This window comes from Mauremys mutica, chromosome 14 (genome assembly GCF_020497125.1).
Source record: "Mauremys mutica isolate MM-2020 ecotype Southern chromosome 14, ASM2049712v1, whole genome shotgun sequence".
NCBI lineage: Eukaryota > Metazoa > Chordata > Testudines > Geoemydidae > Mauremys > Mauremys mutica.
In genome coordinates, this window is record NC_059085.1 from 20,228,766 (window position 1) to 20,251,296 (window position 22,531).

Here is a 22,531-nt window from a genome sequence, read left to right on the forward strand (position 1 = left end):
GTAATCAAAAAGCCTCCGCAGGAGGTTCCTGGGGAGAGCTGCCTTATTGGGTGCTCCGTGGTAGCACAGTTTTCCGCACGAGGCTTTCATGAGCTACTCAGGGAGCATTGCCTCCCCGAGCACGGCTGCATAGGGCCCTGGTTTGTGCTGGCTTTCACGCAGCATGCGCTCTCTATCTCCTTCAGTGACCGTCCTCAGGGTGATCTCGCTCGGAGACTCCTGCATCTAATTAGGGGAATTACTGTAATGTTACGCCTGGTCCAAAGTATTTGTAAAAAATCTCCGGACAGACGGCATAGCAGAGACTCAGCACGCTGCTGCGTGACGAGCGTAACGGAAAGCCAAAGATTCAAATGGACGCTCATGGAGGGAGGGGGGACTGAGGACGCAAGGTATCCCACAGTTCCTGCTGTCTCCAAAAAGCATTTGCATTCTTTGCTGAGCTCCAAATGCTTCTAGGGTCAAAAACAGTGTCCGCGGTGGGTCAGGGCATAGCTAGGCAATTTACGCAGCCCCCCACCCACCCCCAGAAGTGAAAGGGAAAACAATCCTCTCTTGACTCTTTTACATGTCACCCTATCTTTACTGAATGCTGCAGATAGACGCGATGGTGCAGCACTCAACACCAACATCCTTGCTACCCCCACGCTATGGATGGCTGATGGTACAAAATGACTGGTACCCGTCCTCATCATCAGCCTATTGGCACATGGGGCAGTGCAAAAGGACTGGTAACCATGCCGACTAGCATCGGTAAGGTCAATCAAGGGCGCCTGGTCCTAATTTTTCGTGGTAGATGGTACAGTATGGCTGATAACCATCGTCATCATAGCAACAGGGGGCTGAGCTTCATCAGCCCCCACCCTTCATGTGTAAAGAAAAGATTCAATTGCCCCTGGACTAGCAGCAGGATGCTGGGCTCCTCTCCTCCACACTCCTTAATGTCCTATCTGGACTATCATAGCAACTGGAGGCTGCCTTCCACTCATTTCTCACTAACAAGTCACTGTGTCTTATTCCTGCATTCTTTATTACTTCATCACACAAGTGGGGGGACAATGCTATGGTAGCCCAGGAAGGCTGGGGGAAGAATGGAATGAACAGGTGGGGTTGTTGCAGGAGCACCCCCTGTGAATAGCATACAGCTCATAATCTATGCAGGATCTGACACAGAGCAGCTGTGCTCTCTGGTTCTATGATACAGTGGTTCTCTAGTACACTTGCCCATATTCTAGGGAGGACTGATTCTATTTTTAGATACCAAAAAGGAGGGATTGACTCAGGGAGTCATTCCCAATTTTGGCTTTTGCGCCCCTGGCTAAGAGCAGCCAGGGGCACTTATGAAAGCAGCAAATGGTGCAGTGCAAAAGGACTGGTAACCATGCCCATCTTATTACCAATTTATGGTATGGTAGATGGTACAATATGGCTGGTAACCATCTCTGCTATCATGCAAAAGCAAAAGCATACTGCTGTGTAGCGCTGCTGGAGCGCCTCTGTCAGCGGCATCTAGTACACATACGGTGACAGGCACAAAAGGCAAAACAGGCTCCATGGTTTCCACGCTGTGGCGTCTGCCAGGGAAATCCAGGGAAAACGGGCTTGAAATGATTGTCTGCTGTAGCTTTCCCGGAGGAAGGGATGACTGACGACATTTACCCAGAACCACCCGCGAAAATGGTTTTTGCCCCATCAGGCACTGGGATCTCAACCCAGAATTCACAGAGACAAACTAGACTGTGTTCATTGTTCGCAAAAATTTATCTTTGCAAGGAATTCACTCCCTTTTTCCCCATCACACAGCTTCGACTGTCTCCAGACCCGCCACAGCATCCCCCTCACAGAGGCTGGCAAAGATTAGGCAGCGAAAGAAAAAGACAGGGGACGAGATCTTCGCTGAACTTATGGGGTGCTCCCGAGACGAGGCGGACCAGCAGAGCCAGTGGAGGGAGACCCTCTCTCTGTACCAGCGCTCACACAGCGAAGGGGAGGAGAGGTGGCGTGAGGAAGACAAGCAGGCGACTCAAACGCTGCTTGGACTAATGAGGGAGCAAACGGACATGCTTCTGCGCCTTGTGCATGTTATGCAGGACCTCAGGCAGGAGGACAGAGCCCCCCTGCAGTGTATCTGCAACCGCCCTCCCCCCGCCACAAAGTCCCATACCCCCCTCACCCAAAATAACCAGAAGGAGGGGCGCCAGAGGCCGTGTAAACTGTCACTACACCCCAGCAGAGTGCTCAAGTACCCAAAAGCTCTCATACCCTAAATTTTGAGAAGTCCTTTCCTTCCTGCCTCACCCAAGCCCCCATCCCAGTTTCATCCCCTAACTGTCTAGTTGATAATAAAAAATACTTTTCTGTTAATTACTGTTTCTGTCATGTTCTTTTAGAGGAGACTGTGTTTGAAGGGGGGGATGGGGGTTGGTAATTTGACAGGACAATCACCTTTACCAGGGTACAGACATGGGGGCAGGATCAGCAGCAGGTCACACACACACTGCTGTCAGTACGCACCCTGGTCGGTATGGGAGGTAGTTTGCAGGTTCTGTGTGGGTGGGGGGGTACGTGACTTTGTAGCGGGGGAGGGGGGTTACAGATCTCATGCAACGGTCCCTGTCCTGGACCACAGAGCCACGCAGCAGAGGAATCTGTATCCGTCCTCCCCCGCCAAAAGGCCACATAGCCCCCGCACACAGAGTCCCAAAAAGGAGGGATGGCAGGCTCCGTTGAAACATCCAGTCCGGCACTGCAGACCGCTCTGGGAGCAGGAGCCTGTCATTCCTCGAGTTTACAGGCGGTCTTTACATCACTGCACACCCTACCCAGCACAGTCCATGTCCCAGTTTCAACCCTGTAACGCAAAGTCATCAATAAAGAAACCTTTGTAAAGTTACAGTGGAACATGTATTTTATTTTTAAACGTGTGTTGGAAGTTGGGGAAGCGGGGTGGGCGGGGTATGTAACTGCAGATGCTAGTCAACAGTCACTTGGTAAAGAAACAGGGGCAGGTTCAGCTTCTCTGTAAAGAAACTGAACAGTCACAGGTCACGCTGCTCGCTGTTACTTGAAGAGTTCCTTGTCACTGTGCAAGGCGCCTGCACAGAGCTTCACGAGCCAGGGCATTAGCAGGTAGGCTGGGTCCCCGACGATCACTATAGGCACATCCCCAAGACTTATTTTGTGGTCCGGGAAGAAACTACCTTCCTGCAGGCGTCTAAACAGACCACAGTTCCTGAAAACACGCATGTCATGAACTTTGCCTGGCCACCCGACGTTGATGTTGGTAAAACGTCCCCCATGGTCCACCAGTGCTCGCAGCACCATTGAAAAGTAGCCCTATTTCTCAGCAGCTGACTGTGGAAGAGGTGGACGATAAGGTGCGAGGAGTTGACAACGGCCATAACTGCAGCGGGATCCGTGCTCAAAGTGCTGTGGCGCCCGCGCTGTCACTGAGCAGAAAAGTGCACGAACAGATTGCCCGCAGGCGCTTTCAGGGAGGGACGGAGGGAGGGAGGGAGGGATTGACGGTTCAATGATGACAGTTACCCAAAACCACCCTCGACACATTTTTCCCCCCAGCATCCATTGGGGGGAAATCCCAGAATTCCAATGGGCAGCGGGGAGTGCGGGAACTGTGGGATAGCTTCCCACAGTGCACCGCTTCCAAAGTCAACGCTGGCCCCGTTACTGTGGACTCGCACAGTCGAACTAGTGTATTTAGTGTGGATACACAACTTCGACTTCATAAGGTCGATTCCACAAATTCGAATTAAGTTGATTCGAAATAGTCTTGTAGTGTAGACATACCCATACTCTAAGACCTCCCAACTTAATCAAAGTTGCTTTTACAAAACCCTCTTTACATTACTTCTATTGTGATTAGATGCAAAGCCCTTGGCTCTGAACACCAGCCTTTTACAAAGGGAGTATTATAAACAGGAATGTATTACTTTATTAATTAAGTGTCTCAGAGAAATACAGAGTGTTTTATGGTGCACTGGATGATTCCTTCACTCTTCTTGACTGTCCCGTGGTGACTCACACACCTGCAAAAGGCTGTTGATACATGTCTGTCTGATTAGCACTTTCTGCTATTCCAATGATGCCACAACGTATTGCCAAGAGACATCTGGCAGGTTTCCTGACAATACAATGTCGCTGAGGAAACGCTAACAACGTGCCTTGTTTAGTCAACCGCCTTTCGGTTTATTTGCACTTCCAATGAGTGGAAAAAAGTCTGACGTTTAGGTGTGCACGAAAGTGTTCTTGTTCTTATGTGGCTGCTGATTCAGCTTGCTATGCTGTTTGACCCTTTGTACTCTTTCACTCATTTAAGCCCTGTTTCTGACCCCAACACACACACTTCTTTTGGCCTGTCATTTGTCCCAGGAGACTTTTTCCATAAAGTCTTAAGAAATTTAGGCAAGCCATTTTAGGGGATATTTTTTTCAGTACATTTGTAACAAGTACACTGTATGGTAGATATTTCAAGCCACATCCCAGAGGGACCAGGCTTTCCACTGGCCTTCTGCACAGTAGCATGAAAAAATCCTCCCTTCACCCACCACTTTGGCTGAGAAGCAGCAGTGGAGGTACTTTAAAGCCACTTCTTCAGTCCTAGGCATGCAACAGCCCCCTGCTGTTGGTATGCTCCCACTCCACAGGAGTGAATCTCCAGTGGATTCTTGACAGAATAGATCCATCAAGGCATCTGTCCCTACACACCACCACCAGATGCCCTTAATTTCCAGGCACACCTCTGCCAGCTCCCGCCCACTCTTCCTGAAGTAGAACCACACAGGTTTGGCTGGGTTATACAGCAGGGTAACAAGACTTGGTGCCTTGACATGTTCAATATATCTAGATGCATAGGAAAAGATTCAATGTTGTCCTATTAAATTACTGACAAAGCCATGATCTGATTCCCTAGCAGAAAGTGTTATAATCTTGCAAATTAGAAAACTCTGGCTTGTACAATTCACACGCTAACTGGCAGTTATCTACATTGCTCTTGTAACAGAAAATGATACAAGGCCCTGTATTACTTTTTAGCAAAAAGGAATACATAGATTAGTGAGAATGAATACATAGCAAGGTCAACTTCAGATGCAGCTTCAGCAACTCGTTAGTAGAAGGATACAGAAAGCTGCTTAACTATGACCAGCAAATACACCCTATAAACCTCCGGCATATGGAAACTTCAGTGCAATATTGATTCTTCATTGCCAGGAGTATGTTCAGTCAGGTTCACAGGAACAACTAGTTCCTATCTGTTATTTAACTGTTTCATTATAATTTTGGTGGCCTTTGTTCTTTTTATTTTTACTCAGAATCTGCCATTTATTCACGTAAGAAAAGAAAGTGCTAAATGCAACATACTGTATTTGATCCTCATTTCTAGTTACAGAATAATAATTACATTTATCCTGAAATGCCTTACAGCTACTCATACGTACACATAGTAGTAATGAAACACAGCCATCTCTTGACTCGGGGAACAGCAGCCAGTGCACAGTAGCATGAGGAGGGAAGAGTTTTTGCCACTGATCCTGAAGGAAACAGTACCTTGAATCAGGTTGCTTTTTGTTTGTTTGAAAGCACTGAAAAATCCACGCACAGTAAACTATTAGGATTCCAACATAACCCAGTGATACTGCAATCCAATTGTCATAGGCTAACTATTATGGAAGAGAATGTTTGGTTTATATTAAAACTATTGAAAACAAAGGAGGTTTCTGTTTGAAGGATACCCTGCAACATAAACACACATATCTTAACTCCATTACCAAGCTATGAGACAGAGCTCATATCCTGTGGATAGGGCATGAACCGAGGGTTGGGAGACCCACGTTCTAATCCTGACTTTGCCTTTCATCATCACATGAGTGTGAGAAAGTTACTTAACTTTTTATGCCTGAAATGGAGATGATACTTGCCTTGGTAATCACCTACACATGAAAAGTGTTAGAAGTATTATTGAACAAAACAATTATACCAATCACACATATTTGTGCTCATAAGGCACATTAGTATATATTCAATGTGCCTATAACATCACCCAGAGGCCCCAATCAGTGCTCTTACAACCACATACTTAGAGCCCTACCAAATTCATGGTCCATTTTGTTCAATATCATGGTCATCGGATTTTGAAAAACATAAATTTCATTATTTCAGCTACACCGCTACCTCGATATAACGCCACCCGATATAACACGAATTTGGATATAACACGGTAAAGCAGTGCTCCGGGGGGGGGGGGGCTGCACTCTCCGGTGGATCAAAGCAAGTTCAATATAACACGGTTTCACCTATAACGCGGTAAGATTTTTTGGCTCCCAAAGACAGCGTTATATCGAGGTAGAGGTGTATTTAAATCTGAAAATTCACAGTGTTTTAATTTTAGGGATCCTGACCCATAGAGGAATTGTGGAGGGGGGGTGTGGCTGCAAGGTTATTGGGGCGGGGGGGTTGCGGTACTGCTACCCTTACTTCTGCGCTGCTACTGGTGGTGATGCAGCCTTCAGAGCTGGGCAGCTGGAGAGCAGCAGCTGCTGGCCAGAAGCCTAGCTCTGAAGGCAGAACCGTAGTCAGTAGCAGCACAGAAGTAAGGGTGGTAATACCATACCATGCCATCCTTACTTCTGCACTGCTCAGTCAGTAGCCTCCACTCTCTGGCTGCCCAGCTCTGAAGGCAGCAGCGCAGAAGTAAGGGTGGCATGGTATGGTATTACCACCCTTACTTTTGCGCTGCTGCTGGCAGGGCGCTGCCTTCAGAGTTGGGTGCCTGGCTAACAGCTGCTGCTCTCCAGCCACCCAGATCTGAAGGTAGTGCAGAAGTAAGGGTGGCAATACTGTGACACCCTAAATAAACCTTGTGACCTCCCTGCAACTGCCTTTTGGGTCAGGACCCCCAATTTGAGAAACATTGGTCTCTCCTCTGAAATCTGTATAGCGTAAGGGAAAAATCACACAAAAGACCAGATTTCACGGTCTGTGACCTGTTTTTCATGGCCGAGATTTGGTAGGGCCCTACACATAATAAAAGAGTTTATATTCTGAAGAGCCTTCTGTCCAATTTAAGGCAATGCAACAAGTGGGCTTAGTAAGGCCAGGTCTACACTACAAACTTATATCAGTATAACTACGTCGTTCAGGCATGTGAAAAATCCATGCCTCGGAGCGAGGCAGTTATACCAACCTAATCCCTGGTGCGGACACAACCTCTCCCATTGGCATAGCAGAATCTTCACTAATGCACTACAGAGGTGCAGCTGCAGCGTGTAGACCTGCTCAAAAAGATAGGAGCTAGAAGACAGACCACAGCAATGTGCACATAGCCACAGGTTCCTAAGTTATCTGCACGGCTTGTAGTTTTGAGTCAATTTTTTTTAAAGGTGTAAACAAACAAAAATATTAATCATAACAGTAATGCCTACTTGCCACACGCATCTAACCAGTATCAGCTGGTTATTTTCTATAATTCTACTGTGATACATATGGTAACACTGCTATTATTTTCCATTTACATTTCATATGTTCTGGAAACATGCCCTTCTCCAAACATTTTGCGAAGTACCTGTTTTGGAACTCTTCAGTGACAGAAAAGTACAAGTTCCCACATGGAACTTTAACAATGAACTTCCAAACTGATCAAGAAATTAACCACAATGATCTAGGAAGCATGGGGGGAAGCTCTTTTCTTTTAGCTAAAGCATCAAGAGACTGAAAATCAACTAAGAACTGCCACAAGCACCAAACCAGATCACAAAGACCTTCACAGCATTTTATCAATCAGAAGAGAGTCTATTTTTGTACCTCATTTACCTCAGGTGTGTTAAACCACTTACATATTAAATTTCAATAAAGGAAATTTACTCCTCAAATTCAACAAAACAACTGATAACACTATAGTCAACTCTAATAAAATATCAATCAAAAGGCCACTCACCTAAATTATAGGTTCAAAAGCTCAACCTTTTATCTTACGTAAGAGAAAATATGCACAATTTTAAAATATCAGTTTTATTGTCACTGCACAGTCAAGTTTAAGTTGTGCCACTTTTTTTTTTAATTGAATACTTAGGATAATACTAATAAATTGTGAAACTCACCATGAACTTTCACTGGATTATGACTGAAAATTTGTTTTTTAAAACAATTTAACTTTGAAGTTAAATTCCATCTGAATACAGTCCATCAGCATAAGTCATAACTTGCACTGGCAGCTGCCTGGATCTGCAAAACATTGCATAAAAGATTCTGACATTCAATAGATGAGTGCTTGTAACGTCTTTACGTCAATTCCCCACATACTTCAAAGTCAGTGTACTCAAATTGTTCACCTGGTTACTTAAAGCTCCATTCTTCGCAAGTTGACAGTTGGAAAGAAGATAAGCAATATATCTGAAGATGAAGGTCAAAATACAGATATATTCCTAATAAAGTCCCCAGGGATAGCTCAGTGGTTTGAGCAGTGGCCTACTAAACTGAGGGTTGAGAGTTCAATCCTTGAGGGGGCCACTTAGAGATCTGGGGCAAAAATTGGTCCTGCTAGTGAAGGCAGGGGGCTGGACTCGATGACCTTTCAAGGTCCCTTCCAGTTCTAGGAGATTGGTATATCTCCAATTATTACCTTTTTTTATTACTTGCATGCATGCTTAGTCTGGACACATCAAGTCAATGAGGCTATTCAGTGAGCGCCAAGTGAAGCAGTACATAAGTCTTCTCAGGATTGGATCTAAAATCTACAAAAATATCCAAACTTAATACAGATTTTAATGCTTTCCTGAAGAAGAAAAAAAAAGACTCCTCCAATATGGTTACTAAGCAATAAGATCAGTAAATTCAAGTATGATAGAGATTTAATATCTTCAGTATCTCTTCTATGCACAGGAAAAGCTACAATGTGCATTTTTAAAAAGTATGTTGCTACATATCTTCCATTAAGAACCCTATTGAGTAGTTTTGAAATACTCAGAATGTTTCCTCTTTTTTCCCATTTCAAACAGTAAAATGTATGTATCAGTGAATACTAGATTTCGGGGTTTCATGGAGGTATTACTTACAAATTACTCTGTTTCTGAAAATGTATTAAGCTGAGGATGAAAGTGCACTTCCTGATTTTAATATATTATGATCTGATTTGACTAACGGGCAAAAATACAAGCTTATCAGCTGTAATATCCTGTCAACCTACCAAATAATCATCTTGAATCTTTGCAGCTTTTATCTCCTTTAAAAAACAGAACCTCTGTTTCTTTAATTAATATTTACTGTCCACCGCTTATAATCCCTAGAAGAAATACTCAGTTTTTTAAATGAAATATACTGTAGTTCAGACGTTTAAAGAGACTTTCCTGAAGAACTTCAGTAATGACTGGGCACCTTCTCCAGGAAGGAGGAGGAGGATAGTAAAGCTGGTTTAGATCAATGGGAGTCCAGTCCTCATGTGACTTCAACTGGGACTACTCACTAAAGGGCAGATTCTAATATCTTAACCCATGTTAAAAAGTGTACCACACTGAAGTCCATGGAACAATTCATGAAGTAAGGTGCAAATGAGTGATAGTACAGGTATCAAAATCTTGTTCTAAATAATAGTAGCAGTATTAAGCATTATGCGTGGAAGTAAAGGTGTGCTGAATCGGAGCCATAAACTGGGATTTTCAAAAGAAGCCTCAAGGAATTGCACCTAACACCTACAATCTCCTCTGAAAATCCCTAACCACTGCATCTCTACTCATGTTCTCTCCCTTGGATCCACATCCCCATATGGATAGAAAAATAACCCACCTTTGGAAAACCTTGCTCCAAGTCAACCCAGAATGAAGCATCAGGATTGTATCAGGTGTTACATCTCCACAATAACCAAACCATTTTCAATACTAGTTAAGAAGAGCCAGAAAATACCCACAGCTGGTATGCAGTGCTTCTCATATATAAGACCCTTCATTTTCAGTTTTAATTTTATTTATTTTTCCCCCAAGGATTTATCAGTGTTTATTACCACCACAACAAACAGGTAAAAATCAGTGCAAAAAACTATTAATTATTTTTCTGGATCAATATCAGGATTTATTTTGGTGGATGGAAAGATGGGGGGCAGGGGGAGTATTCAGTAGATTAATGCTCTGAATTCTGTTCATCAATGTGGTTTGTGGCAGAACTAAAACAGAACTCAAAACACAATGCCACCTCTGAGTTTAAGAAAACGATCTCTCTCTAATCCCCAAATAAAACTTTTCATTTGAAAAAACAGTTTAATGTTGTAGACACAGAATTATTAGCCTATAAATATTTACATGTAATAATTGTGTCACACCATTTGTAGCACATATACTCAAATTCATCCTTTTCTCCTGTTTTTATTGTTTGAAAACTTTTGAATACACCTCTACCTTGATATAACCCGATATAACATGAATTCGGATATAACGCGGTAAAGCAGTGCTCCAGGGGCGGGGATGGGGGGAGGGCAGGGCTGCACGCTTCAGTGGATCAAAGCAAGTTTGATATAACACGGTTTCACCTACAACACAGCAAGATTTTTTGGCTCCCACGGACAGCGTTATATCGAGGTAAAGGTGTACTTCCTTGAGTTCTGAAACATATTCTGATATAGATTTTCATTTTCTTCCCATTTTAGTGTGTTAAATCTTTATCTGCTAACAGCTTGAAATGTGCACATGGTGGGTGTGAGATTCATCAGTACGTTCAGATGCACACACACTTCAGAGTTTGCGTGCGTGCCTGTTTGTTCATTGTGTGCATCTTCTAGACTAATAAATAGCCTTACTTCAACAGGCAGCTTTGCATATACACACAGACTAATGTATTATCGTAATACATATATCTAGGGCCTTACCAAATGCAAAGTCCATTTGGGTCAATTTCATAGTCCTAGAATTTTAAAAATCATAAATTTCATGATTTTAGCTCTTTAAATCTGAAGTTTCACGGTGTTGTACTTGTAGGGGTCCTGACCCATAAAGGAGTTGAGGGGGGTCACAAGGTTATTATGGGAGAGGTTGCAGTACTGCTATCCTTACTTCTGAGCTGCTGCTGGTGGCAGCGCCGCCTTCAGAGCTGGGCAGCTGGAGAGTGGCAGCTGCTGGCCAGGATCCCAACTCTGAAGGCAGAGCTACCACCACCAGCAGTGCAGAAGTAAGGATGGCATGGTGTGGTATTGCCACCCTTACTTCTGCGCTGCTGCCTGCAGAGCTGGGCCCTCAATCAGCAGCCACCACTCTCTGGCCACCCAGCTCTGAAGACAGTGCAGAAGTAAGGGTGGCAATACTGCAATCCCCCTAAAATAACCTTGTGACCCCCTGCAACTCCCTTTTGGGTCAGGACCCCCAATTTGAGTAATGCTGATCTCCCCCATGAAATCTATATAGCATAGGGTAAAAGCACACAAAAGACTAGATTTCATTGGGCGGGGGGGAAAGGGGAGAACAGATTTCACAGTCCGTGACGCGTTTTTCATGGCCGTGAATTTGCTAGGGCCCTACATTATCTCATGCAATGTACTGTAATTTCCTAATAAAACAAGGTTTTTGTATATATTTGAATGGTACAAAAGTAGAGTGAAAAATTAATACTTTTTGTAAAACCCAGGAATTTTTTTTAAATGGTTTAATCTGCAAACGCAGGGGCTTACTTATATACCGCTGTCACTCCTTAATCAGTCTACGTGCTTGTGCAGCACAGACAGCCCTTGATATTCTGAAGAGCAAATGACAAGAAAAGAAACCTGTCTCTCCAGTATTGGTTTATTTATAATTTTATATCCCTGCCCAGTGGCAGGTACCTGGGCACCTATAATCAATAAAACAATATTTTAAAAAATAAAATCAGAGTAAAAATACAAGCATTTACACCTAAAAGCGCCACAACAGACTTTCAACTTAAAAGTTCCCTAGGTGCTTAGTGAAGTCTGACATGCATTATATAGATATACATATATGTTATATTATATAAATCCAAAACACCAAAGCAAGCAAACAAACAAAAAAACAAAAACCATTCCCAGCTACCAAAGGGACTGCCTGGCTTTCTAGAAGAAATATTGCAGCTCAGCCAGGAGTATGCAACTGACAAAGGAATAACTGAGTGAAATTCCATGGCCTGTGTTCTACAGGTCAGACTAGATGATCACAATAGTACTATCTATTATATTATTCCTAAATCAAAGATGTAACTCAAGAAATAAATCTGTAGCCAGGCAGAGTGGGAGGCCCCGCGATTTTCTGTAATTCCCAAATGTATAGTGTCTTTTTTGATTAATGTACAATTCCCAGTCACACAAACATAGGTATTAAGTGGAGAAACTGCTGTCTGTTTTCTATTTAGGCTAGCATCTGAACTAATATCTCCAACTTATCACCTGCTCTTTCACTTAGCATAAGCCATGTGGGTGTCAATATGCCCATAACTCAGTCCTTAAGTATCCTTCTTGTTTTCTTTTAATCCCATTGTCGTTAGCTTCACTAGAAACTAATGGTCTCAAGCGATTAAACAAATTAATCGTGTGATTAATCATGCTATTAAATAATAATAGAATACCATTTATTTAAATATTTTTGGATGTTTTCCACATTTTCAAATATATTGATTTCAATTACAACACAGAATACAAAGTGCACAATGCTCACTATTTTATTACAAATATTTGCATTGTAAAAAAGATAGAATATTTCAATTCACTTAATACAAGTACTGTAGTGCAACCTCTTTATAATGAAAGTTGAACTTACAAATGTAGAATTATGTACAAATAACTGCATTAAAAATAAAACAATGTATACTTCAGAGCCTGCAAGTCCACTCAGTCCTACTTCATGTTCAGCTAATTGCTCAGACAAACAAGTTTGTTTACATTTGCAGTAGATAATGCTGCCTGCTTCTTGTTTACAATGTCACCTGAAAGTGAGAACAGGCATTCACACAGCACTGTTTTAACTGGCGTTGCAAGATATTTATGTGCCAGATGCGCTAAAGATTCATATGTCCCATCACACTTCAACCGCCATTCCAGAGGCCATGCTGATGATAGGTTCTGCTGAATGACAATCTAAAGCAGTGCAGACCAACTCATGTTCATCATCTGAGTCAGATGCCACCAGCAAAAGGTTGATTTTCTTTTTTGGTGGTTTGGTTTTCATAGTTTCCACATCGGAATGTTGCTCTTTTAAGACTTCTGAAAGGATGCTCGACAGGGAGTAGCAGCAACATACGGACCCTGGACTTCAGAAAAGCAGACAGACTCCCTTAGGGAACTGATGGGCAGGATCCTCTGGGAGGCTAATGTGAGGGGGCAAGGAGTCCAGGAGAACTGGCTGTATTTTAAAGAATCCTTATTGAGGGCGCAGGAACAAACCATCCCAATGTGCAGAAAGAATAGCAAATATGGCAGGCGACCAGCTTGGCTTAACAGTGAAATCTTCGGTGAGTTTTAACTCAAAAAGGAAACTTACAAGAAGTGGAAATTTGGACAGATGACTACGGAGGAGTATAAAAATATTGCTAGAGTAGATGGGGTGTAATCAGGAAGCCCAAAGCACAATTGGAGCTAGCAAGGGATGTAAAGGGTAACAAGAAGGGTTTCTACAGGTATCTTAGCAATAAGACGGAGGTCAGAGAAAGTGTGGGCCCCTTACTGAATGCGGGAGGCAACATAGTGACAGATGATGTGGAAAAAGCTGAAGTACTCAACGCTTTTTTTGCCTCAGTCTTCACAGACAAGGTCAGCTCCCAGATTGCTGCACTGGGCAACACAGTATGGGGAAGGAGGTGAGCAGCCCTCATTGATAGAAGAACAGGTTAAGGACTATTATGAAAAGCTGGACATGCACAAATCCATGGGTCCAGATCTAATGCATCCAAGGGGGCTGAGGGAGTTGGCTGATGTGATGGCAGTGCCATTAGCCATTATCTCTGAAAATTCATGGTGACAGGGGGCGGGGGGGGAAGATCCAGGACAATTAGAAAAAGGCAAATATAGTCCCCATATTTTATAAAGGGAAGAAAGAGAACCCAGGGAACTACAGACCAGTGAGCCTCACTTCAGTCCCTGGCAAAATCATGGAGCTGGTGCTCAAGGAATCCATTTTGAAGCACTTGGAGGAGAGGAAGGTGATCAGGAACGGTCAACATGGATTCACCAAGGGCAAGTCATGCCTGACCAACCTGACTGCCTTCTATGATGAGATAACGGCTCTGTGGATATGGGGAAAGCAGTGGATGTGATATATCTTGATTTTAGCAAAGCTTGTGATACGGTCTCCCAAAGTATTCTTGCCAGCAAGTTAAAAAAGTATGGATTGGACGAATGGACTGTAAGGTGGATAGAAAGCTGGCTAGATTGTCGGGCTTAACAGGTAGCGATCAATGGCTCAATGTCTAATTGGCAGCCGGTATCAAGCAGAGTGCCCCAGGGGTCGGTTTTGTTCAACATCTTTATTAATGATCTGGATAATGGGATTAACTGCACCCTCAGCAAGTTTGCAGATGACACTAAACTGCGGGGAGAGGTAGATATGCTGAAAAGTAGGATTCAGAGTGACATAGACAAATTGGAGGATTAGGCCAAAATAAATCTGACAAGGTTCAACAAGGACAAGTGCAGAGTCCTGCACTTAGGAAGGAGGAATCCCATGCACCGCTACAGGCTGGGGACTAAATGGCTAAGCAGCAGTTCTAAAGAAAAGGACCTGGGGATTACAGTGGATGAGAAGCTGGATATGAGTCAGCAGTGTGCCCTTGTTGCCAAGAAGGCCAATGGCATATTGGGCTGTATTAGTAGGAGCATTGCCAGCAGATCGAGGGAAGTGATTATTCCCCTCTATTTGGCACTGGTGAAGCCACACCTGGAGTATTGAGTCGTTTTGGTACCCCCATTACAGAAAGGATGTGGAAAAATGGGAGAGAGTCCAGCAGAGGGCAACAAAAATTATTAGGGGGCTCGGGCACGTGACTTACAAGGAGAGGCTGAGGGAACTGGGGTTATCTATTCTGAAGAAGAGAAGAGTGAGGGAGTATTTGATAGCAGCTTTCAACTAGCTGAAGGAGGGTTCCAAAGAGGATGGAGCTCAGCTTTTCTCAGTGGTGGCAGATGACAGAACAAGAAGCAATGGTCTCAAGTTTCAGTGGGGAAGGTCTAGGTTGGATATTAGGAAACACTATTTCACTAGGAGGGCGGTGAAGCACTGGAATGGGTTACCTAGGGACGGTGCCGTAACCAGTGGTGAGCTGCAGTCGGTTCGCACCGGTTCGCGAGAACCGGTTGTTAAATTTAGAAGCCCGTTTAGAACCGGTTGTTCCTGGAGGGACAACTAGTTCCAAAAGGGCTTTTAAATTTAACAAAAGCTCTAGCAGCTCCCTACCCTTCCCCCAGCCCCAGCTCACCTCACTCCGCCTCTGCCTCCTCTTCTGAAGCTCCTCCGGCTTCTCCTCCCCCTTCCCAGCTTCCTGCGAATCAGCTGTTCACGCGGGAAGCCTGGGAGGGCTGAGAAGGAAGCAGCGGCTTCCACCAGGTGAGCTTGAGCTGGGGGCACCAGCAGGAGGAGGGCTCCAGGCGCCGCGCCGCCCGGCCCCCAGGTCCGGCCCCGACATCAGCCGGGTGGCTCCGGTCCCAGCCCCAGCCCAGCTGGGCCCCCACCTCCAGGGAGCAGGGAGGGCGTGTTGGATAGAGGGCAGGGGATTTGAGGGGGTGAATTAGTGTCGGAGCGGTCAGAGGGCAGGGAACAGGGGGATTGAACGGGGGCAAGGGTCCTGGGGGGGCAGTCAGAAAGGAGCAGGGGTTGGATGGGGCGGTGGGGGGCAGTTAGGGGTAGGGATTCCAGGGACAGTCAGGGGACAGAGAGAAGGGGTGGTAGGATGGGGTAGGGGTCCCTGGGTGCCATCAGGAATGAGAGAAGGGGTTGGATGGGGTGGCAAGGGGCAGTCAGGGGACAGGGAAGGGGGGTGGATAGGGCACAGGTCCCGGGGGAGGGGCTGTCAAGGAACATGGGGGGGTTGGATGGGGCAGGAGTCCCCGGGGGGGGGGCATGACCCTCTCATGGGGTGAGGAGGAGGGAACCGGTTGTTAATATTTTGGCAGCTCATCACTGGCCGTAACCAGGGCGAGGCAAGTGAGGCACTTGCCTCGGGCACACAAAGCAGAGGGGTGCACTTCTACCGCCCACGCGGACAGAGGAAAAAGGAAAAAAAAAGCTGCAATCAGCAGCGCTTTGGCGGCAGCCCTACCACTGCCACTTCAGTCTTCAGCAGCAATTCGGCAGCGGGTCCCACAGTCCCTCTGAGAGGGAAGGACCTGCCGCCGCCGCTTCATTCATTCTTTGGCAGCGGGCCCATCCCTCCGAGAGGGACTGCGGAACCTGCCACCTAATTGCCGCCGAGGAGCCTGGAGCCGGCCCTTGCCTCGGGCACAAAAATTCTTTGTTACAGCTCTGCCTAGGGAGGTGGTGGAATCTCCATCCTTAGAGGTTTTTAAGGCCCAGCTTGACAAAGCTGTGGCTGGGATGATTTAGTTGGTGTTGGTCCTGCTTTGAGAAGGGAATTGGATAGATGACCTCCTGAGTTCTCTTCCAACCCTAATATTCTATGACACCTCATCCCTCTCAGATTTTGGAAGGCACTTCAGATTCTTAAACCTTGGGTCGAGTGCTGTAGCTATCTTTAGAAATCTCACATTGGTACCTTTTTTGAGTTTTGTCAAATCTGCAGTGAAAGTGTTCTTAAAACGAACAACATGATGGGTCATCATCTGAGACTGCTGTAACATGAAATATATGGCAGAATTTGGGTAAAACAGAACAGGAGGCATACAATTCTCCCCCAAGGAGTTAAGTCACAAATTTAATTAACACTTTTTTTTTTAAATGAGCATCATCAGCATGGAAGCATGTCCTCTGGAAACATGAAGGGGCATACGAATGTTTAGCATATCTGGCACACATACCTTGCAATGCTGGCTACAAAAGTGCCATGCGAATGTCTGTTCTCACTTTCAGGTGAATTTATAAATAAGATGAAGGCAGCATTATTTCCTGTAAATGTAAACAAACTTGTTTGTCTTAGCAATTGGCTGCACAGGAAGTAGGACTGAGTGGACTTGTAGGCTCTAAAGTTTTACATTGTTTTGTTTTTGAGTGCAGTTATGTAACAAAAAAATCCTACATTTGTAAATTGCGCTTTCATGACAAAGAAATTGCACTACTGTACTTGTATGAGATTAATTGAAAAATACTATTTCTTGAGTTTATCATTTTTACAGTGCAAATATTTGTAAGAATAATAATATAAAGTGAGCACTGTGCACTTTGTATTTTGTATTGTAATTGAAATCAATATATTTGAAAATGTAGAAAAACATTCAAAATATTTAATAAATGTCAATTGGTATTCTACTGTTTAACAGTGCGATTAAAACTGCAAATAATCACGATTAATTTTTTTTGGTTAATCACGTGAGTTAACTGTGATTAATCAACGGCCCTACTAGGAACAATTTAAAAAATGCAATGGCTGTTTCACAAGAATGCCCATGGATCCTGATTTCTGTTATCAGTAGCCTCTGGCATCCTACATGACATACAGAGGTAACCACTAAAAGTCAGCTTTAACTTACTATGACCAGACAGTCGTATTCTGGACATCACTGTTATTTTCTATTCTGAGTACAATGGAAAATTGCAGTATCACACATGGTGATTGTTGGCCCCTGCTGACTTTAATGGCAACCACTGCAAAATAAATATCTTCAAAACCTAAGCACTTGTGTCACCACACACACAAAGTGTAATCCATCATGGGTTTTTACAGCAGACATAATACCAATCTAATCTTCTGATTAAAGGAGATGGAAAGAGCAAATAAAAAGTTCATAAGCCAATACTCTTAAACCAGGATGCCTTAAACAAAAGACATTTTGATTTCGGACATAATTTAAGTCTCTTAGTTTCTTTTCTCTTTCTCAGTACTTACATTATTAAAACATAAATAAGAATATTACAATATTGTCAGTGTCTACCTTTCTTCAAAAGATATTTTATTATAATAGCTGTAGGTCTTCTAAATTTGTATTTTGGTGCTGGCCTTAAGTGCATATCCCCTCTTTAGAGTTGATTTCAGTATTTTGAAATACAGAACAGGGTATTAAGACTGCCAGTCTGTGTGTGTATACACAATAAGACTTTGGTTATTTCTCTTTCTAATCAATGATCTTCAAAATGCTTGCTTGTCTTCCAGTGTCCCTGTTACAAGACAGGACACTTGTGATTATGATTTGTTACAGGAAAAAAAACACTGTCTAAATGTTTTTAGTATTTACATCTGACTAGAAAACAGCAGATTCTTCCTTTCTGAGACAAATTCAAATACTGTAGTTACTATTTACTTAAAAAACAGTTCAAAATTGCTTTCAAAATGTATTTTCCAATGGTCAGCATTCCTGTAGACCAAGTCCTGGTTTCTTCAGGAGATTCTAAATTACTTGCAAAGACCACAGAGTTGTAGAGAGACTTACTTATGAAATTAGCATTAGGCTTGATAGATTTTGGAGAGATCCCTGTCTTCAGTGTTAACGATATGACATTACAAAATGTTGTACTTGATTTATTTCAAACAAATAGAAAGTACCAATAATAGAGTTTGATTGCCATGGTAAACATTTTGGAATGTTTTTATCCTGTTATTAAGCTGAAGTTGTCACATAAGTCTCCATAGTGTAAAACTTTCCCACTGAAAGTAGTAGTGAATCACAGATATATGATTATTTTGGCCTACCAAACATTGACCAATCTCTTTAGAAATGTTTGCAAGTTTTCTCTCTGATTTCCTAATACCCCTTTCAGTGATGTGTCAGGCCACATTATGTAGAAATATTAGAAAAAGGCATCCAAAAGACTCCACTACTGCTAAGACAACTTCCTGACTTTATGTTGTTCCGTGGTGCAAAAGACAAGGCCAGTAAGTTATGTTTTCAATCATCTGGCCTGGGTAAACAAGGAACAATCATCAACCACTGAGTTTACCAGATCTCCTCACATCTACAAAAGCAAGGCATTTTTATTATCAGAAGCATGTAGGCTTTTTGATTGCTATAGCTTGTAAAATGTAATTAGTGGTATCTCCCTTCAAGAAGACTACTTTTAATGGAAAGTCATTTATACCTTAAATGAGTCAACATTAACTAAAGGCCCTGATCCTGCAAAGATTTACACAGCTGTTTAGCTTCACACACGGCAAGCAGTTTCAATAGGACTACTCACAATACAATCAAGTTAAACACATGTAAGATTTCAATATCTCCATTCAGTTAACACAAACCTCCTGCAAATACACATTGATCAGGACCAAAAGGTTCTATATCTTCAGTGTTTTATTAGAACTTCCTGACCCAAGTAAGATTTACCAGCTAAACCATAACTTCCACTCTCAGATGCTGATAATACTGTTTGTCTGCTGCTATCCTCTTCTACAGAGAAAGGCCCATCAATCACTGATTATGGATTGAGAATTTCTACTGTTAAGAAAATATTTAAACACACAGGACAACTTCTGCTCTCCAGTACACACATAAAACTCCCACTGACTTCAATGGAAGTTTTGCACGCATATTGGAACGTATGATCTGGCTCACTCAATTTTTCTGTTCTCAATCATACTTCGCCACATATTTTTGTCACGACTGGTTTTACTATAATTTGCTAACATCAAGTGCATCAACTTCAGAAACAGGTTCTGGCAAGTCTTACATCATCTCTATTCAGCTTCCTTGGGTGCAGTTTGTCTGCTATTTGTCATACAGTGAGACATCTTGACTCACTAACTTCCATGTATGCCTGGGTTACTGTAAAGCTATAAATTGTTTTAAAATATTTTACATGTTGGTCATTAACACTTTTTGATCTTTAAACTGTATGAAATTCAAAGGGATTCTGACATAGGTCAGCTAAAAGTCTTATTTCTAGGCCTTGATCCTACAAACACTTACACACTTGCTTAACTTTACTCCCATTGAGGGACTACTCAGCATAGTAAAATTAGGCTTGGGTGTGTTTGGAGAACCCAGGCCTAGAACTGGAAGACTTGTCTTTAACATCTGGGGAACAGGAGAATGGAAGAAACTAGACAAATATACACACAGGTGTCTCAAACTGAACTTGCTTTAGGGAGAGGCTGACTTTCAGTCCAACTAACAACTGGCCCTATTACCCAAAATTAACTTCTATTCCCCAGGATGAGTTGAATAGAAAACATGACCCGGGGAGGGGGGCTGGTAAAGTAGAGGAAACACGCAGCTCCACACCGAACAGATCAGAGCACCGGTTAGCTCTGGCAGATGTTAAAAAAGACCCTTTCGCCTTCCCTTTCAGCGGCTCCAGCCCGGTGCTACAGCCCCCTTTCCACGGGCTGGCCCAACCTAGGGATCAGTGGCCAGGGGCCGGCTTGCCGGACAGCAGCGGGGCTCTGTGAAAGGGCAGGGTCCCGCAGGGGCCGGCTAGCGGGGCGCTGTGGAAGGGCAGGGTCCCCCCCCCGGAGCAGCGGGCCAGGGGCCGGCTAGCGGGGCGCTGTGGAAGGGCAGGGTCCCGTCCCCCCCGGAGCAGCGGGCCAGGGGCCGGCTAGCGGGGCGCTGTGGAAGGGCAGGGTCCCCCCCCCCCGGAGCAGCGGGGCAGGGGCCGGCTAGCGGGGCGCTGTGGAAGGGCAGGGTCCCCCCCCCCCGGAGCAGCGGGCCAGGGGCCGGCTAGCGGGGCGCTGTGGAAGGGCAGGGTCCCGTCCCCCCCGGAGCAGCGGGGCAGGGGCCGGCTAGCGGGGCGCTGTGGAAGGGCAGGGTCCCCCCCCCGGAGCAGCGGGGCAGGGGCCGGCTAGCGGGGCGCTGTGGAAGGGCAGGGTCCCCCCCCCCGGAGCAGCGGGGCAGGGGCCGGCTAGCGGGGCGCTGTGGAAGGGCAGGGTCCCCCCCCCGGAGCAGCGGGGCAGGGGCCGGCTAGCGGGGCGCTGTGGAAGGGCAGGGTCCCCCCCCCCCGGAGCAGCGGGCCAGGGGCCGGCTAGCGGGGCGCTGTGGAAGGGCAGGGTCCCCCCCCCGGAGCAGCGGGGCAGGGGCCGGCTAGCGGGGCGCTGTGGAAGGGCAGGGTCCCCCCCCCGGAGCAGCGGGGCAGGGGCCGGCTAGCGGGGCGCTGTGGAAGGGCAGGGTCCCCCCCCCGGAGCTGCTGGGCAGGGGCCGGCTAGCGGGGCGCTGTGGAAGGGCAGGGTCCCCCCCCCCCGGAGCAGCGGGGCAGGGGCCGGCTAGCGGGGCGCTGTGGAAGGGCAGGGTCCCCCCCCCCCCGGAGCAGCGGGGCAGGGGCCGGCTAGCGGGGCGCTGTGGAAGGGCAGGGTCCCCCCCCCGGAGCAGCGGGGCAGGGGCCGGCTAGCGGGGCGCTGTGGAAGGGCAGGGTCCCGTCCCCCCCGGAGCAGCGGGGCAGGGGCCGGCTAGCGGGGCGCTGTGGAAGGGCAGGGTCCCCCCCCCCGGAGCAGCGGGCCAGGGGCCGGCTAGCGGGGCGCTGTGGAAGGGCAGGGTCCCCCCCCCCCGGAGCAGCGGGGCAGGGGCCGGCTAGCGGGGCGCTGTGGAAGGGCAGGGTCCCGTCCCCCCCCGGGAAGCTCAAGCCCCAGGCGCGCTAGGGGAGCGGGGCAGGGGCCGGCTGCCCCCGGCGGAGCGGAGCCAGGCGCTTGAGGAAGCGAGTTTCGCGGGCTGCTCCGGAGCCGCCTGCCCTTCGCTCTCCTGCCCTCACCCACGAAAGCGGCGGGGCGCTGCCGCCCGGCGAGCCCGCGTCCGCCCAGCCGGCCCGCGCGGAGCCCCGGAGCCGGGCAGCGGCGCGGCTGGGGACCCGGGAGCCCCTTCCCGCCGGCCACTCACCTGCGGCGGGTCGCGCCTCCCGTCTCGCTCCGGGGAGTCTCCTGGGTGAGCCGCGGCTCCCCGGGGTGGAAAGGCGCCGCGAGCTCCCTGCCCCCTAGCGGCGCCGCCTCCCGCCAGGTGAGCGCGGGCCGGGCCGGGCCGGGCGGAGGGGCTCGCTCCCGAGGGCGGACGCCCGGTGTCGTGCGAAGAGTGGGTGGGTGGGTGAGTGAGGGGGGCGCAGGACCCCTGGGGACCTGCCCGCGGGGCTGGAGGGGACAGAGGAACAGGTGGCGCCAGCAAGGGGGGGGGGACGGCAAAAGCCCCCGGAGCTGGCTGGGAGCCTGCTGAGGGGAGAGACTGAAGACCCTGGAGCGGCCTCTTCCGAGGCATTGCTCACGGCAGCCCCGGACTCAGCCCCCTGGCTCAGCCCCCCGGGCCAGCACCGCATGCTTCAGCAAGTGCCGGTCAGGGCAACGCCAGAAGCCTGCCATTCACACAGGGCCTGCCCGCAAGGGACGTGCCAGCCCGGCAGTCCGGGTTAGACGCTGCTTTACGGGTAGAGATTTCTCTCTCCTCTTCCCAAACAGGCACCCGCTCCGGCTGTGCCCTGCCGGTCTCTCCCCCGCCCCCCGGATCGCCTTGTTAGCCATGGCAGTG

At 46.7% G+C, this 22,531-nt stretch overlaps 1 protein-coding gene across 1 annotated transcript in view; it reads right to left on the minus strand.

Moving 5' to 3' along the window:
• ADCY7 (adenylate cyclase 7) overlaps positions 1-21,974 on the minus strand; it is a 124,666-nt gene extending 102,692 nt beyond the window's left edge. The window contains exon 1 of the mRNA XM_044987589.1: positions 21,896-21,974. The gene's annotated coding sequence lies outside the window, so the exon portion shown is untranslated. The remainder of the gene's footprint in view (positions 1-21,895) is intronic.
• Positions 21,975-22,531: the final 557 nt, after the last annotated feature.